The following is a 15,450-nucleotide window of genomic DNA, read 5'->3' as shown; positions in this document are numbered from 1 at the left end:
CCATTTGCTGGCTTATTCTTCCCCAAGGAAACCAATACAGTGAAGATAAATGTGATGATCAAAAAACCAGAGGGATTACATTCTTGTACGGTGCTGATCAGTGGCAAATCCCCCTCTCTGCAGTTCAGAAGCACAGCTTAGCATAACAGACAAGATTTATCATTGCCTTGTCCTTCGCACCACTTACAAAGTAGACATCAGTTGCTTCTATCTCAAGAGTCCTCACTCACATACATGAGGAAATGAACACCAGAACTGTTCTGCTTTCCTGTACAAAGGTATAAACCCCGTACCCAACAGAGCCCAGACCCCCTGGGGAAATGCCACACGTTTTCCACCTCTATTTCTGCACCGCTGCGAATGCATCACGTCCTGGCTTCAGCTCTGGGCTCAGTGGATGCTCCAAATCCTACGTGGGATCACCCAAAAACCCACCAGGTACATTCAGCAGTTCCTAGGAGGTGAAACAGATCCTCCCTTCCATTTGTATACAGAGTCTCCAGTTAGATGGGCACAGAAGACAGCATGAATAAATAAACAGGGAAAACCAGAGATGGCTGCTTTCTCCAGTTTTATCTCAGGGCACAGACCCTGCAAAGCTACCTCATACACCAGAAAAAGAGGATTTCCTTCACAGTTATGCTGTGGCTGAAAACATAATGTCTTCTGCAAATATTCAAGATACTTTGTAGATAGATCTTTTAAAACTGAAGTCTCATCTAATATTCAGAGCTATTTAGTGGCTGGAAAAGCAATTACTGTAATATTTCTTGTTTATAGCCACCTAGAAGCTACAAATTTAACTTGGTAGGGATGCACAGTCAGGGGATCTGGTTCCGAAGCTGAACATCTCAAGTCAAGAGCTTTGCTAATGCCTGCAGCAAACTTGCAAGGAGTTACAAAAGCTGTGAATCACATCACTTCAGCAGCACTTAAGAGTCAAACCCCACTTCATTGCACTCCGCTGCCTCGACTGAACTCGGAACCGTTCCTTCTGTAGGAAGCATCCCAGCTCCTGTCTCTCTGTAAAACTTGCCTCGAGCAGGAACAGATAAAGCTCTGCAATGCATCTCTCGAGAGCCACGGAATATGTTGAAGAGAATTAGAACCATAAGCAGGAAATCGGTCTGCACTGGGAAGGAAACCCTTCCTAGGAAAGGTTTTCTAAGCTGCTTGTAGGGGCCGGTATCCAAATCTCTCCTGTCTGACCTTATCACCACTTGTGCCCTGCCAGGCACAGGATTAGAGCTGGCTGGACTGAGAAGGTAAGCTATTAATGTGGGGACTTGGAGGTGGATGTGGGAATTCCTGATCTCCCCCCGACGCTCCCTGTGACCTGCAGCACTCAGCTAAGCCCCAAACCACAAAGAGGGTATTCAGGGGCCTGAAACTATTTAATTCCCATTGACTGGTTTTCCAAAGGAAATAAATGGCTCCATGAATTTGGGCCTTCAGCCCTCCCATGCAGCAGAGCTCATCTGTGAAATGGAAGTAAAACCACATCCTATTCCATCAGTGCTTCGCAGTGCTAAATCCTTGGAGAGGTAAATGGACCAGGCCCCACAGGAACACAGGGGCTGCACACCCAGGGTTATGGAGAGCAAACAGGCCCTGCACAGTGAGGTGGGTCCATGGCACATCCCCCTCCTCCCGGACCCAGACCAAGGCAGCCCCTTCCAGACAGGAAACAGGAGCGTCCAACTGCTACAGCCCACGAGGCATAGGAGGGCTTGCACTGCCCATTTGTTTATTTTGGGAACAACAGCAAAGCCGTCTCTCATCTTCCAAGCCACTGCAGCCCTTCAACCTCATCAGGCCAAGCCACCACAGCCAGGGTGTTCCTGTGGGACCCTTCCCTGCCTCCTGCCAAGCTGGTACTTCTTGCATCTCCCTTACCCTCCCCCAGCTGATGAGTAGGGTGGGAAAGTCATCTTGTATCTTCTCCATCATCCTTAAGAGAAGAGATGAGCATCCACGGCCTCACTGCTGTCACTCAGCCACATGTCTGTTATGTGGTTCTTGCTTTCTTCCATTTTTCCCTCCCACACTGACAGGCTCCCTGCATGCCCTAACACAGAGGGGGGCACAGCATTTCCCTCCCCAGTTCTTCATCCCAGTGTTACAGCTCATGTAACATGGACACTCCTTAGAAAAGGAGGTCGGGACAGAAAATCCAAACCAACACTTGAAAAAGACACCCAAAGTCTGCAGCTTTATTATGAGGGAAAAATGACCTCAAACCCCTGGACTAAACAAATGCCTGGGGTGAAAAAGATGCAATAAATTACAGGATATAATTATGGCTGGGAAAAGAGGAAAGGAGTTTGCTCAATAGGATGAAAGAGGGATTTGAGGAATAAGAAATGAAAGGAGGTGTCAGCTTGAATCAGCCAGGTTGAAAACTGCTGCTGATTTTGACTGACATACTGAGACTTTCCAACTGCAAACTCTTTCTCTAATAAGCTGCAAATTCACCTCTACACTTTCGCTTTGATGTTAATGCAAATATTTTATAATGGACACATTTAATGATTTTCAGCTGCTTATTGGTTCTATCAGACTTGATACTGGAGTCAATCTCCTCTTTTAGAAAGCTTGGGTTAATGGCAAAGTTTATTAAACTGCATGCAGTCATTCAGAGAAGATCAATAGAGACATGATTACAGAGCAACCAGAGGATTAAACATGAGATTTATCACAAAATTAAACTGAATTAAATGTTCTCTGATAGCACTTGAAATGCTGTCGATACTCTTAACTGATAATCTATGCTTTCCGTGTTTACTTACCAGGCAGCAGGGAAGTCTGACTCGAGGAAATGACTGTAATGTAAAATCTGCAAAGATTTGCTGAGAGCATTAAACCTCACCTAGAAAACCATTATTTCTTCCTGTTAGAAGAGCAAAAGCATTTTGCTTCTTCGCCCATTTCCTCTTTAAGGGGGAGGAGGATACAGCCCTCTCCCATATCACACTTCGCAATCTCCTTCTCAGGGCCATTACAGGATGCACAGGACAGTGAAGGATCCTACACAGGGTTACAATGAAAGATTTTATGGTTTCCTGCTATGGCAGTTTTTACCTCATTCAGAATTAATTCTGAGTTCTTGATGACCTTATTAAAACCTATTCCACACACTGAGAAATTTGCAGCCTTCCTGCTTCTCCTTTCCCTCAGCTTAGCCCAGCCACCCCCTGGATTCTTACACTCACACCTCTCCTTGCACAGCACTGTGCAAACTTCTCTGATGTTCTCTTCCAAAAGAATTCAACTCCAAAGCATCAAAAAAACCAAACCAACCAAACAACACCCACAACCCCCCACTCCCCTTCCAAAAAAACCCCAACAACCAAAAACTCCCCTAAAAACCCCAGGTGCACCAGCAACACAGTAGCACTGTCCTAGGAAATGAAAAAGGAAGTCCAGAAAAAAATCAGGCCAGTTTTACAGAGAAAAAGAGAATCTAAATTCAGACACCATTCTTTGAGATGAGATCTGTCCCTGCATCAGAGCAGGGATTTTCCCAGCCCCTGCTGTGCCTGGAGCTCTGTTATCAGAATCACAGAGATCACTCCCACCTGCACTGGGATAACGTGGCTGGCCTGGTTGGAGGACCAAAACCTCAACTCTCAGCAGGAGAGAAGGGGAAGAGGGAGGGAAGGAGCAGGAGACCCTGAGGACACAAGAGACCAGATGCAAAGTAATAACCCATCACAACCACAGCTTTGATAAATTTTGATCATGTTTCTGTGGGTTTCCAAAATGGTCACAACACACAAATTCAACTGAAGAGTGCCTTTAAAATTTAATGTTTGTGTTCAACAAGCAAGCAGGAGGAGGGATGTCAGCTTCCAGGCATTTTTCCATCATATTTTTCAGAGAAAGTCTGTATCCCACCACAGCCTCCACCAAAAGCTTAATAAACCTTGATAAAATACCTCAAAGGAAATATGACCATCCAACAGCAAATAAACTACCCAAAACAAAACCCATCAAAAAATCCCTCATCAACTATCACGAATTGAATTTTTACTGACTCAGAGGGGCTTAGCTGCTTTCTAAACAGGCTCAGCTATCCCCAGTGTACTTTGCAAAATTCAATCCAGTAATCCAATCCCAGATGCATTACGTGAAATCTTATTTCTCCAAGCTCTAGAAAAGAACAAGCAAAAAGGAAGGCTTTAGAAACACTAATTTGCCAATAAATACTCACTGAGCCAATTTCGCCTTTGCTGCTTTTTGGAGGAAAATAAAAGGAAAAAAATCTCAAAACACAAACTGCTGTCCTAGTACTACGTTCCCTTATTAAAACTTCACTTGTGGATAAAAAAAATACCATGCAGTACATACCCTGAAATTAGCCCAGCATGTGCTTTCCCAATAAACAAATCCTCAGAAACTAGATTAGAATCATTCCCAGTAGGCTTCCACTACAGAAATCACTGCCAGTTCTGTCCAGAAAGGGAAAATCTCTGTAATATCTAATAAATGGACCAAAATATCTAAATGAAGAGCAGGGCATGTTCCAGCAGTAACGAGTGAAGCCAGCACAGTCAGCACAGCCAGTGGCTGTTAAATTTTACATCAATACCATCACACAGTGAAGTCCCGAGCACCCAAGCGGAGCCGTAAAGCTCTCGGTGTTCTGGGAGCCCTGAGCTGAGCAGGGACAGAGACTCGCCCTGGTGCTTCATCAGGAGGAGACAGCCTGGGTTAATGGGATCCCCACGTGCCTTATGGGATGCTCCACGGGTGACACAGACGGCATCAGGAACACAGGAGCGCTGACACTACCCCAGAACAGCAGCTGTTTCATCAGGAGGGCAAGGACCAGGTTAGCAGCTGCACGTGACAGCATCCTTCTGCCCTGACACTGTCCCATGGGATCCCAATCCATCTCCATTCCAGCAGGCTGCTGCCCTGGCTTACTGGCAGCAGGGAGACACACTGCCCTTAAAAACAGGATTTCTGGCTTCCTAATGTTTACATGCAGAAAAAGGCAAGTAAAGCCCACTGTAAAGAATACAGTTGCATATCTCAGTGTACCACCTGAAAGGTGGGCTGAAGCTAAGCAGGTGACAGGCAAACTGTGTCCAAAATGTGACTTTTCCAGGCAGTTGTTTCCCTGCAGCTGCTGCTCTCTCAGAAACAAAGGCCATCCCTGCAGCTCTTGCTTATGGGAACACGCAGCACGGTGCTGCTGACACCCTGGTGCATCAGTGACCGAGAGGCAGCGCAGTGCCCAGAGTGGTTCCTGTTTCTGCCCTGGGCAGAAGCAGCCTGCGAGAGACAGCACTAAACTACAGCTGGGAATTCCCGATGGGAGACTCATCCCCGCCAAATGTGCTCCTTCTGTCCTGTCCCACAGCTCTGAGATGCTGGACTTGCTTTTTCCCACCTCCTCTGGCCCTTAGACACAGAGGTCCGGGACAGCAGGCAGGTGACAGCTCAGGACATGGAGCTGGAGGAGTTTCTGCGCCACCAAAATTCACCTCCTTCAAAAAGCAGCTGCCATGTGCTCTGCATTTTATTAATTTAATGGTCAGGATAATAAATTTGTCAGTAATGACAAAGAAATTCCCTAGAAACTGGAGTACTCAAGTGTCATTGAAGCTCCATCTATTTAGCAAATAGATGAATGCCTTTCACCGAGGCCTGGCTGTGATTAAGCAGCTGTCACAGCCTCCTGGAGCAGCTGCTCCGGCGGCACAGGCACAGGTAGCTCGCAAGGCTCTTTCTCATTCGGATGTGAAGATGATCCTGATGTGAACGGAAATCAGCAACTGAAAACCCAATTAATGAACTGACACAGAAGTAATGGGTCATTTCTGTAAGTCTTCTGCTCCTGTTGACTTGTACAAGCTTCAGTTTTTACAATCAGATTCATTAAAGTCTTACAAACAAAAGAGAATAGATTTTGCTTTCTGACTCACTAAAGTTATGTTTGAGTGGACTCATACCTTCATGAGAGAGTGAGGTTTTTTAGATGGACTTTGATTTTTGGAACACATTTAAGTTTTTTCAAGGACTGAGATACTGAATCTATTTTAGTAGCTTAATTTCTTAAAAATTCAGGGCGACAAACTGTTTCTGTTACTTTTACCCTTCTAACTGAGCGGTACTTTTCCCATGTGTGCTCTGCTCTGCAGCCACTGAAAGTGGAGGAAGTTTTCCACGGAATTTTTGTGTGATCTGTTTCCTACCACACACTGCAAGAGGTTAAGAACAGATAATACACGACTCTCTGCCCTCCCATTTCCATAATTAAAAATTCATGGAAAGTCCCAGTCAAAATGTGGCTGAATAACAGATGGGAGAGCTCGTTGTCCTTGGGTAGGGGATATCAAAGCTAACACTTGGTCCATTGGAGAGGAAAAGAAATGGCCATGAATGGTCTTTCAAGACAAGAAATTGAAGCAAGAAGGAATCAGCAGAAGACTCTGCTTGTACAGAACATGGGTGCACCTCAAAGAGATGGTTTGAAAGCCTTTCTGTGCAATGCGAGATAGAGAAAGGAAAAGAAAGGAAATAGCCACTGGGACAGACAACAAAATTTACACCAGCTGAGAATCTGCTCTAACTAAAGGGAATATTTCTGCATGAAAAAAAATGAAGCACGAGATGCTCAACCTAAGGCAAGGAAGTTTCAACAGAACATTAACTGCTGAAGTTAACAATTACAGGGACTACCAAACATCAGGTGGCACAGAGGGATCATCCAGGGGACAAGAAGCAGGAACTTCTTCCTAAATGAACGACTGCAATGAGTCCCCACACTGCTTACAGCTCACTGAGAAAAGCTGAGAGCTGGATGAGATGAGATGATCAGAAATTCTTCCTCTGTGAATCCTAAATATTTAGAGCAATGTGCCTGACATTCTGGTCTGCTGAAAACCATCATGAAACCAGAACATTTTGGAGCAAAGCAGAACAGTGGTGGAGGAAGCCGTGGGGGAGGGGAGGCCCTTCTCAGAGCATCCCCAGCTGAGCACAAGCACATACGGTACCATTTGGGAGGCAACTTTATGTGCTCTTAGTAGTAGATTAATGAATGTAATTACCTAACATTGTGGCTGTGAATGCTGCAAAACTGTAATTTATAGTGTGCTGTAAAGTTCTAATGTGTTTTTATGTCCATAAGCTGCTTAACCATAATCTAATGCATTTGTACACGAGCACCCTCCTAAGTGGCTCCCGGATCAGCAGCGAGCGCGAGTCCCCCTCGCCTGCACACTCCTGCTTTATGTCTTGATAAACCAACCTCTCCTGCTGGGCAGCTGAGGAAAAGCAGCTGCTAATGGGATGAATAATTCTAAGTCCAGTGGCAAGAACTTCCCTCCTTCCTTCCTTCCTTCCTCCCTTCCTGGCTGGCCAGAGCTGCAGCACCGAGGAAAGCAAAGCACCAGCGTCGCACAGAGAGGAAACAGCACAGTGTGGGTGTCCCTGGTGACTGGTGGGAGGAAACAGACCCTTGGTCTGCTGGAGAGCCAGGACTCAGCCCTATCTCACTCCTGCACCTTGGGCTCTCAGTCCTCCACAGCCAGGACACCAAGAGATCCTACAACAGCACTCACAGGGATCTATCTCAAACCAAACCCTTCCCCTTCTCTCAGTTCCAGCCGCTCTGCTCTTCTGTGTGCTGCTCCAAGACCCTGTGGTCACTTGAATCCTTCTCTGCTCCAAGAGCACAGATGTGGCCAGGACTCCTGAAGTATGTGCTTATTGTTGCCACTAACTCATTTAAGCAAACCATTTAACTTCTTTATGCCCTTGCTTAACCATCTGTAAAATGGGACTAATAATAAACCTCAGAGGGATTTAGTTAGACTTAATTAAATGGTTTGTAAAGTGCTTTGAGATCCTCAGGAGAAATGTGTTGTGCAAGTGCAAATTATTATTACTGTTACCGTGCTTTCTACTTCCAACACAGTTAAATATTAATGATCCAGTTCTCCTAATGCCCACTGATACAACTTTCCTGAACAGTCATTTTCTCAGCTAAAAAGACACAAGACCCGGTAGTAGAACATCAAAAAATTTCTTTGTTGTTCATTCATAAGTAGTCTGAAACAGCAGATAAGAGTAAATATTTGAATATGTATCAGACTGAAGATGGGGATCCCAAATGCATGTGCTGTACACGCAGTCAGTTCAGAGCCAAAACAAAGCCAATTAAATCCCCAAATCACAGTGCTCCTATTGCACACTGCCAGAAACCCAGGTAGGAAAAGTCAGTATCAATGCTGATATATGATAAATGCCTTTCCTAGTTCAAAAGGTACCATGGCATGAGTGAAGTGATTAACATTCAATTAACAGCTCCATCTTGTCAGAAGGAACATCGATGCCCCGTTAGTAAGAGTGTTACAGCTTCAGGGGCCAGGGGAAAAAACATCCTGGACTTCCAATAAGGTTTGTCTATTGTGATCCGGCAAAAACGATCTGAAAGTTGCCTGCAGGCAAAAAAACAAACAACCATGATTCCTCCTCTTTTGTCAGCTTCTTCCAGGCCAACTTAAAAGGAGAAAAACGAAAAACATTGACTTATGACTTCAGGTGGTAGGAGCTGAGTGGATGTGACCTGGTTTGCAAGGCCTGCTGAGCCCTTCCAGCCGCAGGAAACTGCAGCCGCTGGAACAGCGAGTCCTGCCCCAAACACTGAACTCTCACCTCCCCTGGATGTGTCAGAATCTGCTAAAACTGACCCCCAAATCACCACTGACAAGTGTTTTCTTAGTATTTTTCAGTATTTAGTTAAAATATATAATAATGTATCAGAAGCCAAATCAAACATTGAGGAAAAAAAAGCAATTCCAAATTCGAAGGTATTAAGGTCACACACACAGCCTTAGGTGGTCTCCACTTGGAACTGTGGTGTGGTGTGATTTTTAATTATATGGTGAACTCAGATATTCCTATTTGATCTTCAATAATAATGATATAACAGATACATAATCTATTGAAAACAAAGTCAAACATGTTTTTGCCATCCTTATGTACTACAAAGTGAGCCTATCTAAAGAAAGCTGATTAAAAAGCACTTCTAATTTACTTACATTACAGATCCTAAACATAATTAAAAGAGCAAAGGAAAAAAAAGCCAAGGAAAAAAAAAACAAAAACAACACTGCAAAAAAAGAAGAATCATCATCATCCCCAGGTGAAAAATCCCCTTTGCACTGAAGCACCAGATATCAGAGCAATAGGGATACACCAGGTAGGAATGTAACAGAAATGTGTGGGCTTGAATCATGAAGTCTTCATTTCGCCTAAAACAAGCTCATCTCATTACTCCATGCAGCAGAAGAAACCACACCAAAGACTTTCTGGGCCTGTATAAAGGTAGGGAGAGTACCAGGACTGAAACCCTGCAAACTGTTCTCATCCTGCTCCTACACCATGGGGCAAGAAAATATTCTCACTTGCTCTGGTTTTCTGTACCTCCCTCATGGATCAGGCTGGGCACACCTACTCCTGCAGAGATGCTGCCCACGGTTCACTCAGCCTGCCTGGAATCTCAGACTCTGCATGTACAAAAATCCACTGCTCAGAGCCTAAATATCCTTCAGTGTAGGATCAGTTAACCATGAACACTCACACAATGCTAAGCTTCCAGAAAAACATCCCTGAGAAAGTATTTTCCCAGCTTTATGCAAAAACTCAAGGTGACCTCTGTAAATCCTGGATGCTTTCAAAGCCAGGCAGAAGGGCTGTAACCACACCACGAGGTCAATCAAATGATGTCCTTGGCTCCACACCAGACTGGCTGAGCCAGAACCTGCCCTGAGGGATAACCCTTTAAAAAAACCAGCCTTGAAACACAGAACAGGCCCCCCACACCATCTAATCCCAGGGGTACAGTCACTTCTGAGCAAGTAAAGGAACTGGGTGCTCCTGTGGGGTGGCAGCAGCTGCTGTCACTCAGGAATGATGCTTCTCAAGGCCTGGAGTCAGTCCCCCACTGTTTATAAACCTTCTCCACTCCAGCACATTGCACACAGGCAGGCCCGTGTGCCATCAACAAGGAGAAGAAGATTTGTACCAATGTTATGTTAGTAATAATTTTAAAGCCATCAACTTCAACATAAGAATTTCTATCTGTTTCAGTATTTAATTTATTTTGCCTTCTAGTGTTCTTAAATTAGGGAGACATTTTATTGCTCTGGTTGACATTTTTATGACAACTGAAACTAGGCTTCATTTTTAAAGCAAAATTTCTCCACTTGAAATGCTAATTAGTGCTTGTGCCCACACTGGGGATGCAGGTGCAAAAACACAGACAGACCTGCACACACCCAGACTGCCTGGGTGGAAAGATGAATATCCTTTTGAGAATTTGGACATCCTGTACCTTTCTCACTATAGGAAATGGCAGGATTCTAATATTTTCCTACTTCTCCACAATAAAAAACCTGCATCTGTGACTGGACACTACAGTCCCTGAGTCTGCATTTTCTGCTAAACAAGGATTAAAGCAGCACATAACTACATGGACTGGCTGCCAGTTATTATATTAATATAATCCATCTTTGCTTACTCTTGTTTTAAAAGAGAGGTAAGTGCTCTGGCAGCCTTGAGCTCCTTCCCTTTTGCCTTCACCAGCTGATTATTTTCAGAATAGAAATGCTGGCCTCAGTGGGACCTGCAAACAGCCTGACTGCCTGTAATGATGATCTACCTGTCTGTGCTTCCAGGCCACCTGTTTGCAGCCTCCCAGGAAGCTTTACAGATAGATAAAAAGCTTCCAATATTTTCTCCACATAAACTGCAACCCATCCATCAAGTTGTTTACATCACACCGAGATATATGCACCTTTATCATTAGAGGAGCTGTCTCCAGAAATGGGATGAACACACAGACATCATAAATCTCCCCTTTTACAACGGCTGCTGGGACTGCATCATTTCTGTTGAAGGAAACCCACCCAGCAGCATCCCAGGAGCAGCTATTAAGGGGACACAGTGCCACAGAAGGGCACAAAGGCAGAATGTTTTAAAACACAACCAAAGCGCTCCACAGAGGACACGATGAGTTCTACAGCAGCGGTGTTTTGCTTGGCTCAAAAGCTGTCATTCCACAAGCACTCTTAAGGCCAGGCAGCTTCTGCCAAGATTTTGAACTACCTACAAACCTGCCTGGCCCTCGATGTTTCCTGTGAACACAGCCAGGGCATTGCAATTGCAATCTCACAGCAATTAACATTCTTCTGCAGTCTCAGTAAACACGATATGTCAAACATGGAACGTGCCCAGGCTCTGAAGGCAAGGATCAGGCAGAACAGCTCTGTCCTCACTCAGAGATGTCACCTGTCCAGCCAGCCCCTGCCACCTGCCCCCACCACTGGCACCCAGAGACACCTGAGATCACCACTGAGAGGGGAAATGTTCGCTCCTGTGAGGGGAATGAATGAGCACAGCTCTGCAGGAATACCAAAAAGCCAGCTGCAGTGGACATCAGGCCGTGGCTGTAACTGGGGATCCTTCTGGGTTAGAGACCTACAGGGATTCAGCAGCTCTGCCTCAAACATCCCCTGAAGGAATGAAGTAGGAAGTGGCAGAGGAACCTGGGGAAGATCATCAGCAACATCTCAAAAAGCTGTCAAAAAAGGAGGGAGCAGGTGTGAGGGGACTGAAAGACAGCTCATGTGTGAATTGAGCCTGAACTGACACCCCAAATCCAAGAATCTATGCTGTGATCTGCTCAGGGTGGGGGAAAAGAGAATTCTCCCCTCAGTGAAACAAGTATCCCAAAGGGACCTCCTGTGGATTTGCTTTGAAAACTTCTTTCCTGTTTATCTGCCAAAATAAATAAGGACAATCAGAGTTTGCTGTTGTAAACTTCTTTCCTCTTCTTGAGACAATTTCTCACAGAGTAACAATTTCTTTTTAATTGCTGCATTTAGACAAAATAAACCACTTGAGAAAAAGAGGACATGCAAAAATAACAACAGATTTGAAATGAAGTCTGGTGCTTAACTTGAGCTACAGAGAGAATTAAAAGCAGATTAGAGTTGGTATGCAAAGTTATTAGAGCAATATGTGACATTCCAAAGATGAGCAGAGCACAATTTGCTGTGTCCCTGCAGTGTCCCTGTGCCGTGACCCATCCTGTGCAGGGAGCATGGGGCTGGAATTAGGCTCATTTTCACATCTAGGGCTCTGTAACAGAGAACTGCAGATCCCAAACCTCACGTTCCACCACAGCAGAACCGAGCTGGTTTTGCCACTAGATGGGAACAGGTGCAGTTGCTGATCTTAGAAGGCTCAAATACAATAAATTACTTCCTAGCCCACTGAAACCAAGCACAAGATCTTTGTTTCCCCTTTTTTAAATGCAACTACATATAAAATTACAGCATTTGCTATATCAGCAGGAATGTTTTAAGTCACAACAAGCTGAAGAGACAAGAAAGGATTTCAGGGAGAAATAACAGCTTTTATGAGACCCACTGATATGTGGGAAGAGGAGCTTCTGGGTACCCACAGCCTTGTGAGGCTGGGGTAGCTAAAAGCCTGCTGAGTTTTCCCAGATGCCACATAACAAGGGCTAAGGATCAGTCAAATGTGATGGGAAGAGACCCCTGCATCCTGGAAGAACAGAGAAAGACATTCCCACCAGTTCCATTTCCTTTTCTTTTCAAAAGCCAGCCACGTCCTGAACAGCACAGGGAATAAACTCCCCCAGCAGGTAACACTGGCACTGAAAGCACCTCTGGCACTTCCCAAGGCTCTCAATGGAACGTTGATAAGCAGAATGATAAAGCCCAAACACACAAATGTCAATGAAAGGCAGCTCAGGGAAGAGGATAAGGCTTTATGTCTAAAGTGCTTCCTTTTCTTCTCTTTATCAGCTGCTCTGCCCCGAGTTCAGGTTGCTCCTGAGCCCCTCCGAATGTGCCCAGCACCAAACACGAGGCAGGGAGGAAAAGGAATCATTGGCAGGGAGGCAAAGGAATCATTTCTGTCAGTGGCAAGCTCCAAGATCATTGACTGCCACTCTCTACACAGCCTGTGTGGAATCCAGCTGGAAGAGCTAATGAAGGAATGGAATTCTGGTGTTAGAAAAACAAGTTTTAATGAGATGGACCAAAGTACTCCCCTCTGATAACCCATTTGTGGATAGACAAACCCAAACTGAGTTTTGTATTTGCAGGAAAACATGAAAAATTCAGTTTTACTGTAGACCATTCTGGCCACTTTAACAAACTGGTAACAATCAGGGTTTTATGAAGAAGTCCCTGTGCTCAACATCTCTGTGCTGGCATCTGAGGTTACAAATTGCCTTTCTTGAATCTACAGGGCTATGGTTTTTTGTGGCATTGACATTTTCCTTTCAAGCATATCAGTTTTTCCTTCATTTCAAATGCTGGTTGCTCATTTTATCTGCCCTTTAAGTGTTTAAAAAGATTCAAACTGGATTTAGAAAAAAAACAACAACAACCAAAAAAAAAAAATCAAACCCCAAACCCCACAGTCTTCTGGATTTATGTGTTCTTCTATGTGTTTGCCATGCTGTAACCAATCAGATAAGCTCCTTAGTTCCCTCCAGTGAAGGATTATTGAGTTTTTATTTATGTTTCTCCTTGTTTAGCCTCCCAAGCACCAATACACTTGTACCAATGTCTCAGCTTCAGCTCCCATTAAGGAAAGAAAGAGCCGGCAAATGTGATCAGCCTTGGAGATTTTCCAGAGAGTGCTCCTGAGCCCTCTCCTCTGCTCTAAACACATTTGGCACTGGCTTTGCTCTCTTCCCAGCCCTGCTCCCCAGCATGGGTTCAGTATGGTGTGCAGATCACTCACTGCATTTCACACCCACTTGCTGACATCTGATAGACAGGAGGAAAAAAAGGAAAAACAGCACTGAGCAATGAAGGTCAAAGATAAGTTCAAGACTGATAAAGACTGTGACCTCCACCTCCCAAGTGCTGGACAAAGTGTCCCTCCTAATCTACACTTACTGAGCTTTTCTTTCCCCTCCCAGGGCAGGAAAGCACTTTAATGGTCAGCTTCAAAATCACTCACACTGTGAGTTTATTCACATGGAAGGATTCCAACTCTCATACGCAAAGTCAATCTTAATATACTTGTCTATTTTAATTGCTACAGAATTGTTCTCCAAAGCACTGCATCTCAACAAACTCACTGTGGAAGTCTGGAGATATTTGTGGTGTTAACAGAATGATGCTCTCCTTCCACATAAGGGTCAGTCTCCTTGCCAAAAAATTTAGCTTTGCAGAAGGGTGGAGAATTAATTGCTGAAGCAGCTCTTGGCACCAATTAAACCTTGTTTATAGCCAGGAGCAGTCTGAGCTGCCATCAAGCAACCTGGACTGATCCTCAGCAAGAGCTTGTTGAGATTTCCACTACCTGAAGGGCACATCCCATCAATATCAAGTCTGGTAAGTTCAATTGGAAATGCTGATTTGTCTTCTGGGGGTTCATTCCTGGTACAAGTCAGCTCACCTATGGCCGAGTTGGGATTTTCCCCCACATCAGGTAAGAAACCAGGCAGAGCAATGTGTAGGGAGCAGAACTTCTGCTGAGCTGGAAACCATTGGCTTTGCCTGCACAGAAGAAACAGAAAATGCCCACAAAGTATAAGTTGCTGGAATTAAAGGTCAACACAAATCTCACAATGCTCACTCCAGGGGAGAAGCACATGAATCAGGGGAGAAACTCCTGTACTCCAGGGGAGAAGCACATGAATCCAAGCCTGAACACAGACTGTGCCCTATGGAAGTGAGACACACACCTGCAGTACGAGCTGTCAGCCTCACCATCTGGTGCCACCACAAAACCTGGGCTGCTCTGACTCCTGAGAGCTGAGACCAAACCATTACCAGCAGTTTGCTCTCACCTGTACAGGCCTGTCCTCTCCTGCCCTCTCTCCTTTCATATTCCTCATGGAGCTGTGCTCTACCTATGGTAAGTGTGTCACATTCATCATCACGGTGTCACTGAGGTCAGCTCAGTGCTGACAGGCTCCCAAAAGAAAGTAAAAAACCAGTTTTAACAGACTTTTACCTGTCACCTGTTATATAAAGAATGGGATAACACTGCAAATCTCCATCCTTGGGATTCAGAACTGCACGACAACCGGGATTCCTGACACAGCTCCTGGCTGGTATGACTTGGAACCCACCAAGACAAATAAAACATTTTCAAGGTCCTAACGCCTGCTAAATCCATTGCAGACACCTTACAAGGCACACAGAAAACATGCCCTAATGCCAACATCTACTGCTGTGACAAGCCACTTGATTTCTCCAATTCAGTGTGCTCCCAAGTGGTGCGTAACATCTGTGAAGAACAAACATTAAGAAGATACCAACAGTCAGCAAAAAATCCATTTCCTCTCCTGTGTGTGGGATTGCACCACGCGTTCCACAGAATTACTTTACCACAGAGGACAGCAAATCAACTATAAACCAAGTTGTTTACATAATGCAT

At 44.8% G+C, this 15,450-nt stretch overlaps 1 protein-coding gene across 2 annotated transcripts in view; it reads right to left on the bottom strand.

Moving 5' to 3' along the window:
* AUTS2 (activator of transcription and developmental regulator AUTS2) overlaps positions 1-15,450 on the bottom strand; it is a 778,303-nt gene that overhangs the window by 575,501 nt on the left and 187,352 nt on the right. The window lies entirely within an intron of this gene.

This window comes from Corvus hawaiiensis, chromosome 20 (genome assembly GCF_020740725.1).
Source record: "Corvus hawaiiensis isolate bCorHaw1 chromosome 20, bCorHaw1.pri.cur, whole genome shotgun sequence".
Classification (NCBI taxonomy): domain Eukaryota; kingdom Metazoa; phylum Chordata; class Aves; order Passeriformes; family Corvidae; genus Corvus; species Corvus hawaiiensis.
The sequence above is the reverse complement of the archived record's forward strand: the minus strand, read 5'-3'. Positions and strand labels throughout refer to the sequence as shown.